Raw genomic sequence first — 21,500 nt, forward strand, 5'->3', positions numbered from 1 at the left:
GTGTGGAACAAGAGTAATGAGAGAGCTTTGGGGAAATGGTTCCTGCCACTAACAAGAAAACACATGCAAAATGTTGCTCCCTGCATCCTGCGAATGTCACCGTATCTGAGTGTTACTCTCCCATCTACTAGACTCGCAACACTGATAGCTCACGAGGAAAGCCTTTTCAATGTTGTGCATGAGACAATGAAGGCTGAAAGTCACCTACAGAATTATTTATCTGTTTCACCAAAAACTAGATATCATGCATAAGAATTAAAAATTCTCTGTTTAAGCCAGTTTTATTTGAAATATTCTGATATTTCCTACTAAAAGTATCCTAGCATACTTACCTGGAAGGAGAGATACCACGATCATGAAGGTGGTTTTCCCAGGGTTTGGTTTAACCATTTCACTCTGGATGTGCTGACCCCTGTGAGTCCCCAAATGTGGGAGATTCTTCTGCATAATTTGTGGTAGTGGGGGATGGTGTTCATGCTCTCCCCTGATGAATAAAAAATAAATAAAATATAACTATCCTTAAAAATATGATGTTAATATAAAAATATATAATATGGAAAATAAACCACCTGTCTAATAAAAAAAAAAGTCTCAAATCTCTAGAAACATGCATGTTAAGATTACTAAACATAAAAGCAAGAAATGTAATCATCACAAGGTTGCCAAGTGTGGATTTTCTCAAAGACAATCCCTGAACCTAATTTCATGGACATATTTCATAAAAACCTCCTGCTTTTTGTTGAAAGTCACCTAGAAATTTTCCTTCAAGTGGACTGTACTTTGGACAGGATGATACAATTAAAAATGCAAAAGGACGGATATGTCTGACCTCACATGTCTCCTGAGATGCAGTGGACATCACTTTCAAACATGTTTATAACATCTCTTCTTCTGTGTGACTTAGAGGTCATATCATGGGGAATTTTCAAATTAGAACAGGGAAGGTACTTGAAGTCCCTTTTTGTTCCTAAAGCATATTATAGTTATATTTTGTTTTTTATAGAAATGTTTAACATTATGGCAATGTTTATTTAATGCATTATATTTCAAGACATATTCTTTTCCTTATAGGAGCTCTCAAATATATCATTTAGTGATCAAATTTCCATAAATAACACAGTCTCAGTCCTTGGAACAATAACATAATTTTTTGAATCACAAAACTGTTCAGCTAAACTCTTCCCCTGTGAAAGTACAAGGAGACCAAGCTTTAAAATATCTCCAGAAGGAATCAATAACAGATTTCAGAATGTATATCATTCTTTTTGTCATTATCTTTTCCCTGTTTTGAATAGGTTGTAAATATATCGATTATAAATATTTCATTTATTTGATCTTTACAATGTGCATGGTGATATATTTCTTTGAAACACACATAGTAAACATCAAATAAAAATTAACAGATTTTTAATAATCACCACCATAAATACAATGAGAACCATAAGAAGTAACTTCTTAAATAACTCACTCAAATACATAATTGGAGTTAATGTTTTTTGTACCTATTGAATATGGAAGTAGAGCAGGTAAATTCAGGGTAAATATGTGATCATTTATCAATACCAAACTTTCTGATTGTGTAGCAAAAGAAGGTAACAAGAGAGAAAATTGGTGAAGTAATTCAAAGAATAACCCTTGTAAGCACAGCAGAATGGGACTCAGAGTATATAACGTGTAAGTTGCGTAAAATAAAGGAAATGGGATTTTCTTTTCCTGTATAAAATGCGGTTTTCAATGTATAGATATATAAGACCACACTGTAATGTAAATAATTTGCATACGAATAAATATCTAGTCTAAGAAATTGGAAAGAATATTAAATGTAATTTCTAAGATCCTATTTATGTTTGCCAAAATGCAAATTATTTAATATGCTAATTGGTAAATGACAAGTTCCCATTTGCATTTGACATCATGAAATATATATTACTCCTTGATAAAGGTGCCCAATTTCATGTTTTTCATGCATCTCTACATCAAGCAAGGTCTATGGACATAAAATATGCTATTTCCCATATGTGAAAAACTAACGGTCTGAGAAAATTGCTTAAGGTCATGGAGAAAGTGAGCACCAGACTCAGGTCTGGAATCTAAGTGTACATGATTCTATTTTCCTGTTCCCACTAATGCTAAATATATTGTAACATGAAACTAAAAATAGGCTGAGAGTAGGAAGGTGGCTGCCAGGGGCTAGAGAAGAGAGAAATGGGGATATGATGGTGAAAATGTACCAAGTTTCAGTTACACAAGATAATTAAGTTCTGAAGATTTATTGCACAACATAATGCTTACAGCTATTTTTATTGTATAGTACACTTAACATTTGCTGAGATTAGAACTTAAGTTGCATTCTGACAAAACAGCAACAATAGCATAAATGATATTAGAGGAGAGGGAAGAGACATTGGGAAGTTATTGATATGTTTACGAGTGATGCTTTCATGAGTATATTGCTTATCTCCTAACTTATCAACATGTACACATTAAAAATGTCCACCTTTTTATATGCACTAATAAAAATTAGTTACAAAAGAGGCCTTTCAATATCATTTATCTTTCTAAAGAACCAAACTTTCATCTTATCCTTGGATGTTTTTTCCCCCATTTCATTTACTTCTGACCTATAGTTATTTATTTTGTTCTGCTGGCTTCGTATTTGGATTGCTCTTCCTTTTCTGTTTCCTTGAGAGATGGTATTACTCTGTTAATTTGTCATCTTTCTGCCTTTTTGATGTATGCCTTTGGGGCTATGAATTTTCCCATTAGAAGTACTTTTGGTGAAGCCATCTCTGTTGTAATCCTGAACATGCTTTCAATTTGAAGGAGCAATTAGATGATTATTTTACCAAAGATTGGCCAGACCAAACCCAATTTTTCAAATATGTTTCCCTTCATCTCTGTTTTTTTTTTTTCCCCAAATATTTTGGATGCTGCATTTAGTTTCTCTTGTCATGGCTCAAAGGAGTGTGTGTACTCAGGGAAGCAAGGTGAAGAACGTTAGCGAGTATATTGACAATAAATGCAAAGAACTTTCTATACCAGGACACAATGTGGCTGTAGATGAGAACACAGTAGGTTTCAAAGGAAAGTTTCAATTCGAGAGCTACAATCTGAAGAAGCTTACAAAGTTGGGCCTATAAAGTATTCACCTATGTGTTTCAGAAAATGGTTCTGGGGTTTCTCCTATTCCCTATTATGGTAAGACAACAGCAGAAAGTCTTATTTGTACTGATTTAGCATTTACATGTTAAATAGTGATTTGTTTGCTACAAGTTTTGCAAGCACATACACGTGGTTTATGCTGTTATGTCTACACTGATAGGTTCTACAAAGGCCTCAACATTCTTAGGAATTGCATAAAATGAAAGTACATATAACACAAACAGTTATGGATTCTAGGAATGATTTTCCAAGTGATCTGAAAAAGAAGAAACTGGAGGAATATTAATTATGTGCCTATCGATGTGATATGAAAAATGACGTGCCTCTCAGTCAATGACAAGTGGTTAGTGACGATGCTGAGCACATTCTTTGGCCCTCAAACCCTGCTGATCACTGGTCAAGGGAAGAAACAGCCTGTTCAGTTTGAAATTTGACAGCTATTTTTTGAACACAAAAAGTTATGGGAAGAGTGAACAGAGCTAATCTGTTCTGTGGATATTGTGGATTTACAAGGATGTACTACAAATAAATGGTGGAAAACATTCTTCTGGCTGATGGAAGTTTCGGTTGTGAACAGCTACCTCCTTCACTCCACAGATAAGAAAGAGGTGGCGACAAAGTACAGATACAACTTTCTTGAAGGAGAAATCCTATCACTTAGCTTGTGAGTGATGTGAAGAACAGAAATTCAAAAAGGATAGAAGACCGTTATGTTCTGACACCAAGGAAAGACTAAATGGAAAGATGCATTTTATAATGCAAAAAGAAAAAAAAATCAATGCTGGGTGTGGTGGTTCATGCCTATAATCCTGGCACTTTGGGAGGGGGGTCAGGTGGATTGCTTGAGCTCAGGTGTTCAAGACATGCCTGAGTGAGAGAGAGAGAGAGACCCTGTCTCTAAGAAAAAAAAAAAAAATAGTTGGGTGTTGTGGTGGGTGCCTGTAGTCCTAGCTACTTGGGAGGCTTAGGCAAGTTAATCGCTTGAGCCCAAGAGTTGAGGTTACTGTGAGCTGAGACCCCACAGCACTCTACCAAGGTTTACCAGGTGAGACTCAGTCTTAAAAAAAAAAAAAAATTGAGTTCTAGTCAATAATATGTTTTCACTTATGAAATGAAGCTCTTATGTTGAGCTTTGGGGCAGTTTTACACTGGTGGGTGTCAATAGTGCTGATCTGTGTATAATGCAGGTCTGAGTATTTCCTGCAGTGCAGTCCTGGTCTTGAAAAAATTTCCTCGGTGTTTGCTTGTCTGGAAAACTATTTCTCTTTCATATATGAAATGTAGTTTTACATGGTACAAAATTCTAGGTTGGCAGTTGTTCCCGTTTAAGAAGACAGAAGATGGGGCCCTAGTCCCTTCTGTCTTATAAGGTCTCAATGGAGAAGTCTGCAGTTAGCCTGGTGGCCTTTACTTTGTAGCTGACTTCACATTTTCATCTTATGGCTGGCAGGAGTTCCTTCTTCATATTGAATTGGCCAGTCTAATGACTATGTGTTTTGGTGATTGCTGCTTCTCAGTGTATCTATGACATGCGCATTGGGCTTCCTGTATGTGGATATCTAAACCTCTGGGAAGAGCAGGGACGTTTCCCTGAATTATTCCCTCGCGTTTTCCAGCCCATGCATGTTTTCTTCTTCATCATCAAGAATTCCTATGACTCTTACATTTGGGCATTTTACATAATCCCGTATTTTTGTAGGCACTTCATTTCCTCTAAATTTTTATGCTTTTTTTTCTTATTTTCTAGATGATTCTATGAAAAATTAGTGTTAATTTTCTTTAAATTTTTGATTGAATTATCCATTCCCAGGGCTTGAGCTTAATTTATTAGTTTTTAAATTACAATTGTAATTTATTATATCGCTATTCCTATTTTATATTTCTTCTTATATTATTTTGGTAACCTTTTGTTTTCTCTAATTTTTTTTTGGTTTGATTAAAGTTATCTACCTTGTTGGCATATAGTTCTTTTTCTTGATTTGAGCTCAAAACAGCAAAAATTTATTCTTTTTTTTTTTTTTTTTTTTGTAGAGACAGAGTCTCACTTTATGGCCCTCGGTAGAGTGCCGTGGCCTCACACAGCTCACAGCAACCTCCAGCTCCTGGGCTTAAGCGATTCTCTTGCCTCAGCCTCCCGAGTAGCTGGGACTACAGGCGCCTGCCACAACGCCCGGCTATTTTTTGGTTGCAGTTTGGCCGGGGCCGGGTTTGAACCCGCCACCCTCGGTATATGGGGCCGGCGCCTTACCGACTGAGCCACAGGCGCCACCCCCAAAATTTATTCTTTTACAACTCTGTAGGTTAGAAGTCCAAAATGAAGGTAACACCCAGGGCCATGTTTCTTTTGAAATCCATAGGGAAGAATCCTTTTTGATTTTCTGGCTTTGAGTTTTTGCTGTCAACTTTTGGTCTTTCTTAACTAGTAGATACACCACTTAATTCTGTGCCTTCTCTTAATGTGTCCATCTGCTTCTTGTGTGTCTCCAGCTTGGTATCACCTTTCCTTGTCTCTTAAGTATACAAGTCATATATTCTCTTATATTCATTTTTTCCCATAATGTAAGTAGTTATGTCACCTTTTTTATTCTTGATTTTTATCATTTGAGTATTCTTGATACAGGACAGTAGCCTCCAAAACTGGGTTTGGCCTGAAGGCCAAGTAGGTTCTTACCTTCTTACACAAAACAATTTAAGAGTGATCCAGTGAAGGAAGACAAAAGCTAGTTTATTGAAATAAGAAAATAAAAACAGAAGTTGCCCCACAAACATAGCAGCTACTATCTCTAAGAGAAACACAGAGTAGCCCTTTGTGAGAATCCAGGGTCTTATTTTATACTTTATAATTTTATTTTCAACACTAGGAGGATTATTCATAAGATAATTGAGTTAGGAAATGGGTCAGGAGTTCCCAGAACTCAGGGCTCTTCCCCTTTCTAAATTATAAAGGGTAACTGCTGGGAGCTGCTATAACGTTTGTAAACTTTCCTGGCATTGATAGGAGTTTCTGTTATTCTGCTGTTACGTTGTAAGCAGGGCATAATGAGAAGTGAGGGTAACCTGAGGTCATTTTTCATGGCCATCTGGATTCTACCTAGTTTTGGCCAATTTCTGCAGTCTCCTGTTTTGGCTTAGTTTGGTTCATATGGCTCCTTATTGAGCAGGGAATGCTCAGGATAGTGTTCTTTCAAAATATTCCTTTATAAATGATAAAATAAGTTATTAAATATTGACTTTAAAGAGAGAGAAAAATAGTAGAAAATGGTCATCAATATGTATTTGGGACTCAAAAATCTTTTCCTTAATGTAAGTAAAAGAAAATATTCTTTTTTAATTTTAAATTAAAATGTATATCTGTGATTGTTTCCTTGGAATCAAACATCTACAAAACTCAATAAATTAATTTCTATGTTTTCTGTTTGAGACATTAAATGTGCAATTCTGTTTTTTTATGAAAGTGATTTTAAAAAACAATTACAGGTGAAAATTCTCATTTAAAGCAAAGCAATGTGATTAGATATCTTGTATTTTCTGTCTTTAATGACATTTATTTAATTGTAATTTTTTTAATCTTAAAATACATATGTTGAATAATTAAAACTATTATATACCTTTAAATATTTAAGGTAAAAAGAATATACTAGAATTGGTGTATGAATTGGTGGAGAACTTTTCAATAACCCCATAACATTATCTTTGCCTGTTGACTATATGAAGGCTTTATTATTCATCTTGTAGGTGTGAGAAAATAAAACGGTATCAGGAAAAAAGAATCAGGCTGTTGCTGTATTAAAACCAAAAACATAAAAGTCTGACAAACAGTATAATGTTAATTAGTAACAATGCTTTCCTATGTGTCCTCCTAGTAAATTACATATTAGTATGTTAAGTCTTCATAGTTATAGAATTTTATGGTTTTACTCCATTAGAATTATATTTTTAAATATGCAAGTATATTTATGATGAAACAAATACATTGTTTTCTGTATAAATTGGTGCCATATTTAAATAACACATCCCCTTGAAATGGAGAATTTATTCATATTTGTCTTATTTAAAGAGATTACCATGCTCCAAAACCTCTGCAAACTTCAACACACAGGAAATACTCTCTGACAGTGGTGAAATTCCTATGTCTCGTTTAGCTTGCCCTTCATCACCATCAGTGTTCATATGTTTTGTAACAATAGCAGAGTGGCAGAGTCAAATCCGAGAAAGTCATTTTGCTCCTGGGTAAACCAGGCATTGTCAACTGACTGCGCTAACCTGGCTTATTGTACCCTCAATGAATCCCCAACAATAAAAAAAAAAAAAAAAAAGAAAAAGAAAATATGTTTCCCTGAAATTTCCTGAGGTCTGTGTCTCTACCACAGGAAACAACAATAAATCAAAACTGGCGCAAAACAAATATTATGCAAAGGAGACCATTGCTGTGGACTTCCTATAATATAAGGTCTACACCTTGAAGAGTCCTGAGAGCCACAGCCTAGGGATCTGCTAAAAACATTGCCTTAGGGCTCTGCTGTGGTGCCTGAAGAGTAATCTCAGCTCTGAACAGTTCCCTGTTTTACATTCTCACCTCTGACTGGGCTTTCACCTGGCTCAATGCATTATGGCCTTCAGTACATTTTCAGAATTTTGGGAACCATGTCATTTCTTGTCAGTTGATAACAATTAATGCCCTTTTTATCAATTACATCTCTATTAAGAGTGTTTTATTATATCTAAAGGTGGACAAATGCTTTCTAAGAACTTTAAGCTAAGTACGGAGGGAGAAAATTAATATCAAAAATACTAAAATCTGCTAAATTACCTTGTTGCTTGTATTTGCATAATTATAATGGGGCTATAGAAATCCATGTATTATTTGATCATTAATGTTAGTTATAAATATAAAATAAAGTATGTTTGTATCCCACTCAAAATTCCAGGAAAGATTACATTTTTAATCAGTTACGATTTTACCACGTAGTAACATATTTTTAAAATACCTGGGCAAAGATATCATTATAAATTTTTAAGATTTTTTTTCTTAGTTCACTCAAGCCAACTCTTCCTTATACTATGTTTTCAGTTAACAATTTAATAAAACATAGCTGAAAAAATAGAACTATAAATTTAATAAGAAATAATAGAACAAAGAATTTAATAAGACATATCTAAAAAGATAGAAATTTATAAAATTTATAAAAATAGGAATAGTATTTTAAAAAGTAGAGTATTTTTAAAAAAGACTATTTTATAAAAATAGAAAATTAGTTCATAATATAGCTAACAATTAAATAAAACAGCTGAAAAAATAGAAATTTATAATTCTTTTTTTCAGCTATGTCTTATTACTTCTTTTTTCACAATAGAATAGCTTATTCCACAAATCTGTGCTGATTTGGCAATTACTTATACTAATAATTTTAATTGGTTAAATCAGTAGGTAAAGAAAGTTAAAAAACAAGTAGTTTTGAAATAAAATTAAATAGTGTCATTTGAGTTTCATAATTATTTATGTTCTGTAATGTAAATGTTTTTGTTTGTTATTGTTTTATTTATTTTCTAGCAAAAGATCAGGTTGGGATAAGATTATGGAATTGGTTTGACAATGACATTTAGAGGCAGAGTCTCACTTTATCACCCTTGGTAGAGTGCCGTGGTGTCAATCTGCTCACAGCAACCTCCAACTCCTGGGTTTAGGCGATTCTTTTGCCTCAACCTCCCTAGTAGCTGGGACTACAAGCGCCCGCCACTATGCCCGGGTATTTTGTTGTTGTTGTTGTTTTTGCTGTTTGGCAGGGGCCAGGTTTGAACCTGCCAACCTCGGTATATGGGGCTGGCACCCTACTCAGTGAGCCACAGGCGCCGCCCGATAATGACATTCTTAATATCCTAATATTATATTGAAGTAAACATAGGAGTGTCAAAAGGTTAGAACCACGTCGATTTAAAGATGTAGCATAAAATATATATTATTTATTGGTAAAAGAAGTTATATGACACCTCCTTCTTTATTATAAAAATCATTGAAAAGCTACTGGGAAATAAAGAAAACAAATTTAGTAAAACCTTGGGACAATTTTAGAATACTACTATAGGATACTTTTGTCTTTATATCTCCTGGAAAGAAGCAAAAGCTTAGTTTTAACTATACATTATTCCATAAACACTATGTTGCTAGGAATCCTCCTAAATGATTGTACTTTCAGAATTAAATTTAAAACAAATAATTTCTTCTAGTGACTATGGCCTATGCTAACAGTACCTTAAAACTCTATATTAAACACACATAGACTACCTTCCCAAGGTACTTGGAACAACTTTATGGAGCTTTGAAAATACCTCTAGTGAGAAAAGGGTAATGTGAATATAGCCATATTATGTTGCTATGACAACTGACTTCTCTATTTCTATGTTTTCTTGCATTAAACTTTCAGCCTCCAGGTTGTATTACCATTTTTTTTCTTCATCCATCTGATACATACGTGAAAATGCTGACTAAAGTGTAACAAGGAAAAGTATTCATAGCATTTTTTGGGAAATATTACCCCTCAATAAAAAGAAACTTTAAAGTAAAAAAAAAAAAAAAATGATGACTCCAACAGAAGAAATATGTTATTTACAATCATATCATAGAGGTGTATCCATATAAGGAATGTTCTTAAGAAGATACTCTTATTAAAAATCTGAATCTTAAAAAAAACTGAAGGCAACAGAAAAATTAAGTATAATAATATCTCCAGAAAAATGTATTTTACAAAATAACACAAGAGGACTTGGTTATGTTCAAGAAATGAATTATTTCATCTCACTGAAAAATAGTATCCATATATATGTATATTCATTTAGATTTACAAGTCACATTATTATATTACAATATCCACGGAAGTTATGTTTATCTCAATTTTGAAGTATAAATTATTTGATTAATAGTTTTACATTTGTTAATGTAGATTAAAATAGGGGAAATAGAAACAAAAATGTTTTTATTCTTTTATGCAAATGCCAAATTTAATTTCTATAACCATGGTTTAAAATAAAACTATTTGTTTTATTATTTTAGAAGGGTGTTCCAGGCTCGAGAGTCTTATAGGTAATCTAAATGACATAGTTAAATAATTGTTAGCCAATGAAAGATCAGAATGTGAATTCATAATTACTTTAAAATACTCTTTGAGATCATATCATAAGCAAAGAGGGAGAGTTTGACTTCCTCTGCTCCCTTTTGGATGCCCTTTATTTTCTTGTCTTGCCTAATTGTATTGGCTAGAACTTTCAGCACTGTGTTGAATAGTAATGGCGACAGAGGACAACCTTGTCTGGTTCCAGTTCTAAGTGGAAAAGCTTTCAGTGTAACTCCATTCAGTAAAAAATTAGCTGTGGGTTTGTCATAGATAGCTTCAATCAGTTTAAGAAATGTGCCACTTATGCCTAACTCTTCAGTGTTCTTATTAGAAAAGGACGCTGGATTTTATCAAACGCTTTTTCTCCGTCTCTTGAGAGGATCAGATGGGCTTTGTTTTTGCTTCTGTTGATATGGGGAGCAATGTTTATGGATTTACGTATATTAAACCAGCCTTGCATCCTTGGGATGAAACCTACTTGACCATGATGTATGAGTTTTTTGATGATAAGCTGTAATCTATTGGCTAGGATTTTGTTGAGAATTTTTGCATCTATATTCATTAGTAAAATTGGTCTGAAGTTATCTTTTTAGTTGGGTCTTTTCCTCATTTTGGTATCAGCATGATGTTTGCTTCATAGAACGTGTTTGGGAAGATTCCTTCCTCCTCAATTTTTTGGAATAATTTCTGCAATATGGGAATAAGCTCTTCTTTGAAGGTTAGATAGAATTTTGGTGTGAAGCCATCTGGACTAGGGCGTTTTTTAATTTTTTTTTTTTTTTGGAGTTTTTTTATTGTTTCTTTGATCTCAGTGCTTGAAATTAGTCTGTTCAGGAGATCTATTTCATCTGGGCTAAGTCTAGGGAGAGGTTGTTATTCTAAATACTGATCCATTTCCTTGACATTTTCATATTTCTAGAAATAGAGTTTCTGGTAGTATTCAGAGATAATCTCTTGTATCTCTGTGCTGTGGCATCAGTTGTTATTTCCCCTTTATCATTTCTGATTGAGATTACTGGAGATTTTACTTTTTCATTTATGGTTAGTCTGGCCAAAGGTTTATTAATTTTTTCAAAAACCGATGGCTCAGTCGGTAAGGCGCCGGCCCCATATACTGAGGGTGGCGGGTTCAAAGCCGGCCCCGGCTGAACTGCAACCAAAAAATAGCCGGGCGTTGTGGCGGGCGCCTGTAGTCCCAGCTGCTTGGGAGGCTGAGGCAAGAGAATCGCTTAAGCCCAGGAGTTGGAGGTTGCTGTGAGCTGTGTGAGGCCACGGCACTCTACCGAGGGCCATAAAGTGAGACTCTGTCTCTACAAAAAAAATAAAAAAAATAAATAAATAAATAAAAAACCAACTCCTTGTTTCATTAATTTTCTGAATGATTCTTTTCTTTTCAATTTAATTAATGTCTGATTTAATTTTGGATATTTCTTTTCTTCTGCTGGGTTTAGACTTAGATTGTTCTTCTTTTTCCAATTCCATAAGATGGCTTGTGAGTTTGTTGATGTGCTCTCTTTCTGTTTTTCAAATGCAGGCTTCTAAAACAATAAAGTTTTCTCTCAGGAATACTTTTGCTGTATCCCACAGGTTTTGGTAGCTTGTGTCTTCATTGTTGTTATACTCAGGGAAGTTAATGATTTCTTTTTCTATTTCACCGTGCATCCAACTGTCATTCAGCACAAGGTTGTTTAATTTCTATGCCTTTGTGTGAGGTTGAACGTTTTTGTTGAAGTTGAGTTCCTCTTTTAGTGCCTTGTGGTCTGAGAAGTTGCAAGGTAGAATTTCAATTCTTTTGATTCTGTTGAAGTTTGTTTTGTATACTAGGATATGATCAATTTTGGAGAATGTTCCATGGGAGGATGAGAAGAATGTATATTCTTTATCTTTGGGATGGAACGTTCTATATACGTCTATCAAGCATAGTTGTTCTAGGGTTTGATTTAAATCTCTTATATCTCTGTTTAATTTATGTTTAGAGGATCTGTCTAGCTCTGAGAGGGGGCTGTTAAAGTCCCCTGTTACCATGGTGTTAAAGGATATCATATTGCTCACACTAAGTAAGGTCTGTTTCAAGAATCTGGGAGCATTTAAATTGGGTGCATAAATATTTAGAATTGAAATGTCTTCTTGTTGTATTTTTCCCTTGACCAATATGATGTGTCTTTTTTGACTTTAATTGCTTTGAATCTACGTGTATCTGAAAATAAGATTTAACCCCTCTTTTCTTTCGAATTCCTTTTGCCTGAAAAATTGCCTTCTACCCCTTAACTCTGAGTTTTAATTTGTCTTTTGATGTGAGGTGTTTTTCCTGCAGACAGCAAATAGCAGGCTTGTGTTTTTTAATCCAGTCAGTCAATCTATGCCTCTTCAGTGAGGAATTCAAGTCACAGACATTTATTGAGATAATTCGTAAATGTGGTAGCATTCTATTTATCTTATTTTGTGAAAGTCCATTGCTTAGTTTTGTCTTTTGCATCATTGTGGAAGCTAGGTTCTGTCCTTTAATTTCTGGGTGTTTACCTTGCTGAAGATTCATTGTGATGGTCAGTGTGTAGAACAGGTTGAAGTATTTCCTGTAAAGCTGGTCTTGTTGTGACAAATTTCCTCAATGTTTGTATATACCTAACAAAAAAGGTGAAGGACCTCTATAAAAAAAATTATGAAACCTGAAGAAAGGAAATAGCAGAGGACTTTAACTGAGGAAAGAACATACCAGGCTTATGGCTCGGAAGAATCAACATTGTAAAAATGTCTATACTTCCCAGAGCAATTTACTGATTCAACGCCATCCCTATTAAAATACTAACATCCTATTTTCAAGACTTGGAAAAAATGATTCTGTGTTTTATATGGAACCAGAAAAAAATCCCATATAGCTAAGGCAGTTCTTACCAATAAAAACAAAGCTGTGGTCATCACCATACCAGACTTTAGGCTGTACTACAAGGCCATAGTGGTCAAGACAGAATGGTACTGACGCAAAAATAGAGACATTGACATTTAGAATCGAATAGAAAACCAGGAAATGAAACCAACAACTTAAAACCACCTAATCTTCAATAAACCAAACAAGAATGTCCACTGGGAGAAGGACTCCTTATTCAATAAATGGTACTGGGAGAACTGGATATGCCTATGTAAAAGACTAAAACTGGACCCGCAACTTTCTCACTCACAAAAATTGATGCAAGATGGATAAAGGACTTAAATTTGAGGCATGAAATAATAAAAATCCTCAAAGAAAGCATAGGGAAAACACTGAAAGATATTGGCCTGGGGAAGACTATGAAGAAGACTGCCATGGCAATTCCAACAGCAACAAAAATAAACAAATGAGATTTAATTAAACTGAAAACCTCTGTACAGCTAAGGAGACAACAACCAAAGCAAATAGACAACCTATACAATAGGAAAGGATATTTGCATATTTTGAATTATACCAAAGCTTAATAACTAGGATCTCTAGAAAACTTAAATTAATCCACGTGAAAAAATCCAATAATCCCATACATCCGTGGGGAAGAGAAAGGAACAGAACCTTCTCTAAAGAAGGCAGATGAATGACTAGCAAACTTATGAAAAAATGCTCGTCATCCCTAATTATTAGAGAAATGCAAATTAAAACCACCCTCAGACATCATCTAATCCCAGCAAGAATGTCCCATATCACAAAAATCTCAAAACTGAAGATGCTGGCACAGATGTGGAGAGAAAGGAACACTTTTACACTGCTGGTGGGACTGCAAACTAATACAACCTTTTTGGAAGGAAGTTTGGAGAAACCTCAAAGCACTCAACCTCGACCTCCCATTTTATCCTGCAATCCCAGTACTGGGCAACTATCCAGAAGGAAAAAAAAAACAAACAAAAAAACTTTTATTAAGACAGTTGTACTAGACTGTTTATTGCAGCTCAATTTACAATCACTAAAATGGGGAAACAGCCTAAATGCCCCTCAACCCAGAAATGGATTGGCAAGCTGTGGTAGATGTACACCATGGAATACTATTCAGCCATTAAAAAGATGGAGATTTCACAGCATTTGTATTAACCTGGATGGAGATGGAACACATTATTCTTAGTGAAGCATCTCAGGATTTAAGAAGCATGAATCAACTTTGATATGAGGACAATTAATGACAATTAATGACATGGTGGTGGTGGGGGAAGGAGAGATCAGACAGAGAGAGAAGGAGGGAGGTGGTGAGGGAAAGGAATAGAAAAAAAAAGAAAAGAAAATAGTGACTAAGTCTCACATAAATAGGATATAATTTTGACCAAAGTACATTATTTGAACAATAATTTTTACTTCAACTTGTTAATATGTTGTTTAGGATATTGCACCCTCATTTATAAGTGAAATATGTTTGCAATTTCCCTTTATAATAATACGTTTTTTGTCAATTTTAACATCAGGTATGTCCAGATGTAGTAGAATAATTTTGAAATATTTCTTCTTTTTCTATTGTTTGTAAGATTTGATATGATCTGTTTTTTGAAATCATCTTTTACTTTTATTTATAAATATTAGTTGTCTATTTTTTGAGACTTTGGAAAAACAAAAATAAAAGAAGTTAACTGAAAAGTCCGTACTGAACCTCAGAGTCAAAGCATTCTATGACAGACATACTTTTAGCTGACAATGTGAGTTACTATTTTTGCATTATTATTATGATTATTATTGCTCAATATTTTGTTGCAGCAATCATCTGACTTCTATTCCAAATGTATTTATCCTCATTCCTTCTTTATGAGGTTTTTGTTTCTAGTCCTTATTTTAAACACTGTTATTCTTCTTAAATTGTAAACCTCTTTAATTTTGTGAAGGCAAAAAGTGGAAACCGAATAAACACATGTACATGTATAGAGAAAATTAAAAAAAAAAATACTCTTTGAGTTAGAGTCATTGATCTTAGCAGATTTTAAAGATTTTGGTATAGACATTTCTTCAGGTTAATGTGTAATAACTTCTTGATAAAAAGAAAATAAAACGTTAATATATCTGCTCACATGTGTATATATATACACAGGTGAGAAAATCTTTCCCACAGGTGAGAAAATCTTCATTATAAACATTATAAATAATATTTATTTTATTGATACTTTAAATTCTCTGACATTTAGTCCATCTTTTCATAGGAAGATATAATTCAGTTCCGATTGCTTTAGACGTTCAAAGGAAGTGAGTTTTCTGGTATGTACTGTAGCAGAAGAGTTGTTCTTTTTCATAGAGTATGTATTTGTACACACATAGCTATACAAAGGCTACTCTAGAAACTAAAACTTTAATAAAAGGCTGCATTCAGGCATGAAGGAACAATATATGCTTCAATTTTTGTGTATACTTTTATATAATGAGATTTAGTTTATCACCCTCTTTTCGTGGTTTATGTTTTTGTTTACATCCTGTATTCTTGTGCGGCTTGAGTCAGTTACCTGTGTGCCCTCCCTGCAGATACTGTGAACTATACACCATAGGGATGAATTGACTCTCCTGCCTTCTTTCTCCTGCGCTACATTGATTTTTATGGAGATTTACTTCAATATGTACACTAAAGTGTTGATTGATTAGTTCTAATTTGGGTTTGAGCATATGTGTTTGTTTCTCTATTCTTGTGACGTTTCTTTTTCTTTTTTTTTTTGTAGAGACAGAGTCTCACTTTATGGCCCTCGGTAGAGTGCCGTGGCCTCACACAGCTCACAGCAACCTCCAACTCCTGGGCTTACGCGATTCTCTTGCCTCAGCCTCCCGAGCAGCTGGGACTACAGGCGCCCGCCACAACGCCCGGCTATTTTTTTTTTGTTGCAGTTTGGCCGGGGCTGGGTTTGAACCCGCCACCCTCAGCATATGGGGCCGGTGCCCTACTCACTGAGCCACAGGTGCCACCCTCTTGTGATGTTTCTTTTAGAAGAATGGTTTCTAGTTCCATCCAGGTTGTCACAAAAGATACTAGATTGCCTTTTTTGTTATGGCTGAGATCTGGCTGAGCATGCCTAGACCACATTGTATTAATTTATTCATGTATTGGTGGGCATGTAGGTTATTTCCAAATCTTCTTAAATATGAATTGTGCTGCTATAAACATTCAAGTGCAGGTGTCTTTTTAAATAAAATGACATTATTTTTTTTCTGGGTATTTACAGCCAGCAGTGGGATTGCTGGATTAAATGGTAGGGCTACTTTTAAGTTATTTAAGGTATCTCCATAAATTTTTTTATAAAGGAGTACTAGTTTGCAAATCCAACAACAGTGTATCTACTTTCTGCATCCACACGAGAATCTTTGTTTGGGGGCTTTTTAATATAAACCAATCTGACTGGAGTTAAGTGATATCTCACTGTAATTTTGATTTGCATCTCCCTAATGATTAGAGACATTGAGCATTTTTTCATGAGTTTGCTGTTAGTATTTATTCTGAAAAGTTTATGTTTCAGTCTTTTGCCTACTTTTTAATGGGATTATTTGGTTGTTTCTTGCTGATTTGCTTGAGTTCTTTGTAGATTCTGGTAACCAGTCCTTTTTCAGATGTACACCATGGGAATATTTTCTCCCTTTCTGTGAGTTGGCTATTTGCCCTTTTGATTTGTCCTTGGCTATGTGGAAGCTTTGAAATTTGATCAGGGTACATATAAAAGAACCAACACAGTGATCACAGAATTTAAAAGAGGAAAAACTGGTGGGAGAAATGAATCACAGCATGACACACAGATGAATGTGCTGCACTAAAAAGAAAAAAAAAATGATTCACAAAAAAAAAATGGTAGTTTAATTTCAATTAAAGGCCACAATTCATATAAGTGTATTTTTAAACCTTACTTTTTTTTATTCCAACTATGCTCAAGACTATAAAGGTAGAAAAGCTAAATATTAAGAAAAAGATATTGCATTTTATTTTTAAAATATTTAATTAACTTCATTATAAAACTAATTAAGTAAATCCTGGTGACAAATGATTTTTTTGCCTATTCAGGAGAATTCTGTGAGTAACTCAAAGATGAATAAAGTAAATTTAACCTTAACTTACAAGTTCAATTGAGGCCAACTTGTTTTTAAAACTGTGCTAATTATCTACCATGAGTTCTTCGTGGAGATAACTTCACTTATTTCTCAGTGACTCTTGTCTTACCACAATGCTCCTAATCTCACAAATTATTTCAGATATCTGTTCACCATGTGTTCAAAATTCATTTTATAAAAGTAAAACATGCTTTATTCTGTTTTAATTGTATCAGTGTGGAAAGGCTTTTTCAAAAGTATAAATATTGGTTTCTAATATTGGGGCAGCTGTAGGAAACTACCACAAACTGATTGACTTTGAACAACAGAGGCTTCTGTTTCACAGCTGTGTAGGCTGAATTTCTGTGATCAAGGCTTCAGCAGGGATGCTTTCTTTTGAGAGTTGAGAGGGAGAATATGCCCCATGCTTCTCTACTAGCTTACGGTAGTCTGCTGGCAACACTTGGCATTTTTTGGATTGTTGATGACGTATCATAACCTCTACATTTATCTTCCCCTGATGTTCTCCTCATGTTTACCTGTATGCTAATTAACCTATTTTAAGAGGACACTTTTCACATTGAAATAGAGTAACCTATCTTATTCCAATATGATCTTAACCATGATATCTTCAGAAACTTCACTCTATTTTCAAATAAAGTTATATTTTGTTGTAGTGTTGTACCCACTGCAATGGGCTGAATTGTGCGTCCCCAGAATCGTCTGTTAAAGTTGAAATACTCAGAACATCAGATTGTGACTGTAGTTGGACACAGAGTCTTTAATGTGATTAAGATAAAATTATATTAATAGCATGGACTTTAAGAAGATTAGGACATAGACTTGTACAAAGGGAAGATGTGGTGAAGATGCAGGCATCTCTGAACGTAGGAGAGAGGCCTCAAAAGGACTCTAAAGACTTAAGACAAATACCATGATCTTATACTTCTAGTCTCCATAAATATGAAAAATAAATATTATTTCAGAAGCCACTCTGTGTTAATTTGTTACTACAGCCCTAGAAAACTAATAAAGACTACAATAGATGAATTTTTTGACTAAACAGTTCAACTCATAACATGAGGTTTTCCCAGGTTTCCTCTTTGTTTTCCATCAATATTGTTACATATTTGGGCAACTGTTTTGGCTTTAGTTATGGTTAATACTAATTTTGTATTTAAAGCAATCTACCTATGATATTTAAATTGTTTAAAAGGAATTTATCGTTTAGCTGAGCCATATCATAATTATCCATAAAGAATTGAAAGATGTTTAAATTAGAGGACATTCTCTTGTTGCAATCTGATACACAAAGTAAAGTTAGAACAAATAATGAAAATTTAGAAGTACTTACAAATTCAATATAAGAGAAAACTTCCCAAGAATAAAACATTTGCAACAATATTGCCTATTACATCCAGAAGTAAACTTGAAATGTATAGAAATCAAATTTTCAATAACAAAGGATGTTTAAGAATGCAGTAGAGATTTTATTTATTTCAGATAAATATGAAGGTCCAAATGACTACAATAGACATTTTTGTAGAAAGTTAAATTAGATTGCTTCCATGCATTCTCCATCTCAAAGATGTTAGTCTTTTGTGTTAAAGGTAATAAAAATGATATGGTAATTTCCACATTTCATTTTTTATTAAATTATTGAATTCTGCAATTAACTTTAAACCATATTTTCTACAACTTTTATAAAAATGCTATTAATGACAATAGGACATTCACTAATTTCTAATTTCATAATCTATAACATTCATAGACTATTTTGTTTTACTTCATTATTTCAAATAAACCTACTTTCAAATACCTCTATACCTAGTCTTCAATGGGTCTTAAGAAACTGCTTCTTAAACTTAGTTGGACGTGAGAATCACTGGCAAAGTTAATAAAATAGTTGATGATTGAGTCTTATCCCTAAGAATACTGATTAATTAATTTGTGTTGAAGCCAGGCAAAAGATTTTATATGTCTCCCAAGGATTCTGAAATATGGCAAAGCAGTATTGAAGGATGCTTTTGTAGAAAATAAAGAAGATTAAATCTTGGGGAAGAAGATAATTGCCTATATTGGATGTAGGAGACAACTTCTAATTCTTAGCAACAATGTCTTAACATTCCAAGGTGTTATGGCTAAAAAAAATTGCTAAATTTGATTCAAGACATAATAATGGCTGCATCTTCTTCAGTGTCTATGTATTTTATTGTGTCTATATAATTTTGTTTTTTCCATGGGGAATCATTTTTATGTACGAAAGAACTTAAATGAACAAAATGGTATAAATTGTCATTTTTAAACTTGATTTTTTATTGTTGTTTTCCCTATATCTAAACACCAATTATGTAAACAACTTCAAATTCCCAGCTGTAATAGGAACAAAGTATTTTGAATCCCTGTACCTGTTTAACTCTCACAGATGGCCTTTTGTGCTTTTCCCCAAGTTCTTTATAATTCTGCGTGATAATGTTCTTCTTTGGGAGTAGGCATGAAGTACTGAAATGTTACATTTCAACCAAAATTCTCAAACGTGTTCAACGAAGTTTCAGGTAAAGGTCTAATCATATCCTTTGTACACACAGCTCTAAGATGCAGATTACGGTTTCTGACGTATACTGTGCTCTGTAGAAACATTTTTATAAGAGCTATTGTTATGGACTGGCCAAACCAAGTATAGTTGATTAAAGAGTGACCTCAGGGCAAAACCACTTGTCTTGTTCCTAACTGGCTTGTATCTCCATAAATAATGTTCTAATATCTACTTTACAATTTTAGGTAAAATTGCCGAATGATAAAATGGTTTAATTTTGTTGTTGCTGCTGTTTCCTTTTTTATATATTTACATTTAAATAAATATCTGTAATTTATTGTCAGGATTGAGGCCCATTTATTTTCAAAGACATATTTTTCTTAGTGTTTTAAAAAACAGATAATTAGGCTACTTCCTAATCTAATTGTGTTTTTAAAATATAAAAACATTCTACTATAGTTTGAAGATTAAAAAAGTAATGTTCAGAAAACTAACATTCACTATACAAGTTTTAGTGTTCTAAGTGATTTTATATGTATATGTGTTCATTTAATCCTCACAATAATTCAATATGGTAGGTAATATGATTGCAAATTTATAGATAAGGGCAGGAATTATAGCAATATGAAGAATGCTACAGAGAGCTATATACAAGTAAGTTACAACCTGGGATTTCAGGTGGCACCTGTGTCTCAAAGGAGTAGGGCGCCGACCCCATGTGCTGGAGGTGGTGGGTTCAAACCCAGCCCCAGCCAAAAACTGCAAAAAAACAAAAACAAAAACAAAAACACCTGGGATTTGAACCTTAATAGGCAATCACACAAGTTGGCTTTCATATCGGCTATTCTGGGAGAAACTTTTTAAGCACTGAACTAGAACTTAACTAAGGAGATTTCTGCTTCCAGTAATGACAGAATAAGTATCTGTTCCATCTAACTTCAGCTGTAGACAACCAAAAAAACTAGGAAAATAATAAAAAGAAAAAAAACATCCTTCGTCCAACCCCTGATGAATGTGGTAGATGTACAGCTCCCAAGGTGACTCTACGCCCTTACTGAGACCAGCAAGTAGGATGAGATATCACACCAATGCATTTGTGACAGTCATGGGGATTTTGCAGATGTAATTAAGATGAGGAAACAGTTGGTCTTAAAAATAGAGAGATTATCCTGGATTATACAGGTGGTGCAGTGCACTAACATGAGCCTTTAAGAGCAAAAGTCCAAGAGAAAGAGATTTGAAGCACAACTTGATGCCTTTGATGACTTGAAGTCACAGGGAGCCATTGAACAAAGTGAGGAGGAAACAACTTCTGTCACCAAACAGCAAGTTGGAAAGGAGCCGGGAACTCAGACGAGAACTTCGGTCCTGCCATCACCTTAATTTTGTCTTTATGAGACCGTGAGGAAAAAAAAAAAAAAACCCTGCCGTGGTGTTCCTAGGCTTCTGAACCATAGAAACTGTGAAAAAATAAATTGGTATGTTGAACTGTTAAGTTTGTGATAAATTGCTGCGACAGCAATAGGATATGTATTCATTCAGAGACCCAAATTAATAACAAAGCACCACTGGTCTGAAATTTTGAGAAATAATGTGACATTTGGAAATGCTTTTACATTTAAGGCATTTGCTGGTCCGGAAGAAAAACATAGGTGACTGTAGGAACTGAAGGCGTTTTTTGTTTTTGTTTATTTTT

At 34.1% G+C, this 21,500-nt stretch overlaps 1 non-coding gene across 1 annotated transcript; it reads left to right on the forward strand.

Annotated features, from left to right (window-relative positions):
• Nucleotides 1-324: 324 nt before the first annotated feature.
• Nucleotides 325-487, forward strand: LOC128591645 (U1 spliceosomal RNA). The gene has a single exon (XR_008381607.1). It is a non-coding gene; the product is annotated as a U1 spliceosomal RNA (small nuclear RNA).
• Nucleotides 488-21,500: the final 21,013 nt, after the last annotated feature.

The sequence above is a fragment of the Nycticebus coucang genome, chromosome 1 (genome assembly GCF_027406575.1).
Source record: "Nycticebus coucang isolate mNycCou1 chromosome 1, mNycCou1.pri, whole genome shotgun sequence".
Taxonomy (NCBI): Eukaryota; Metazoa; Chordata; class Mammalia; order Primates; family Lorisidae; genus Nycticebus; species Nycticebus coucang.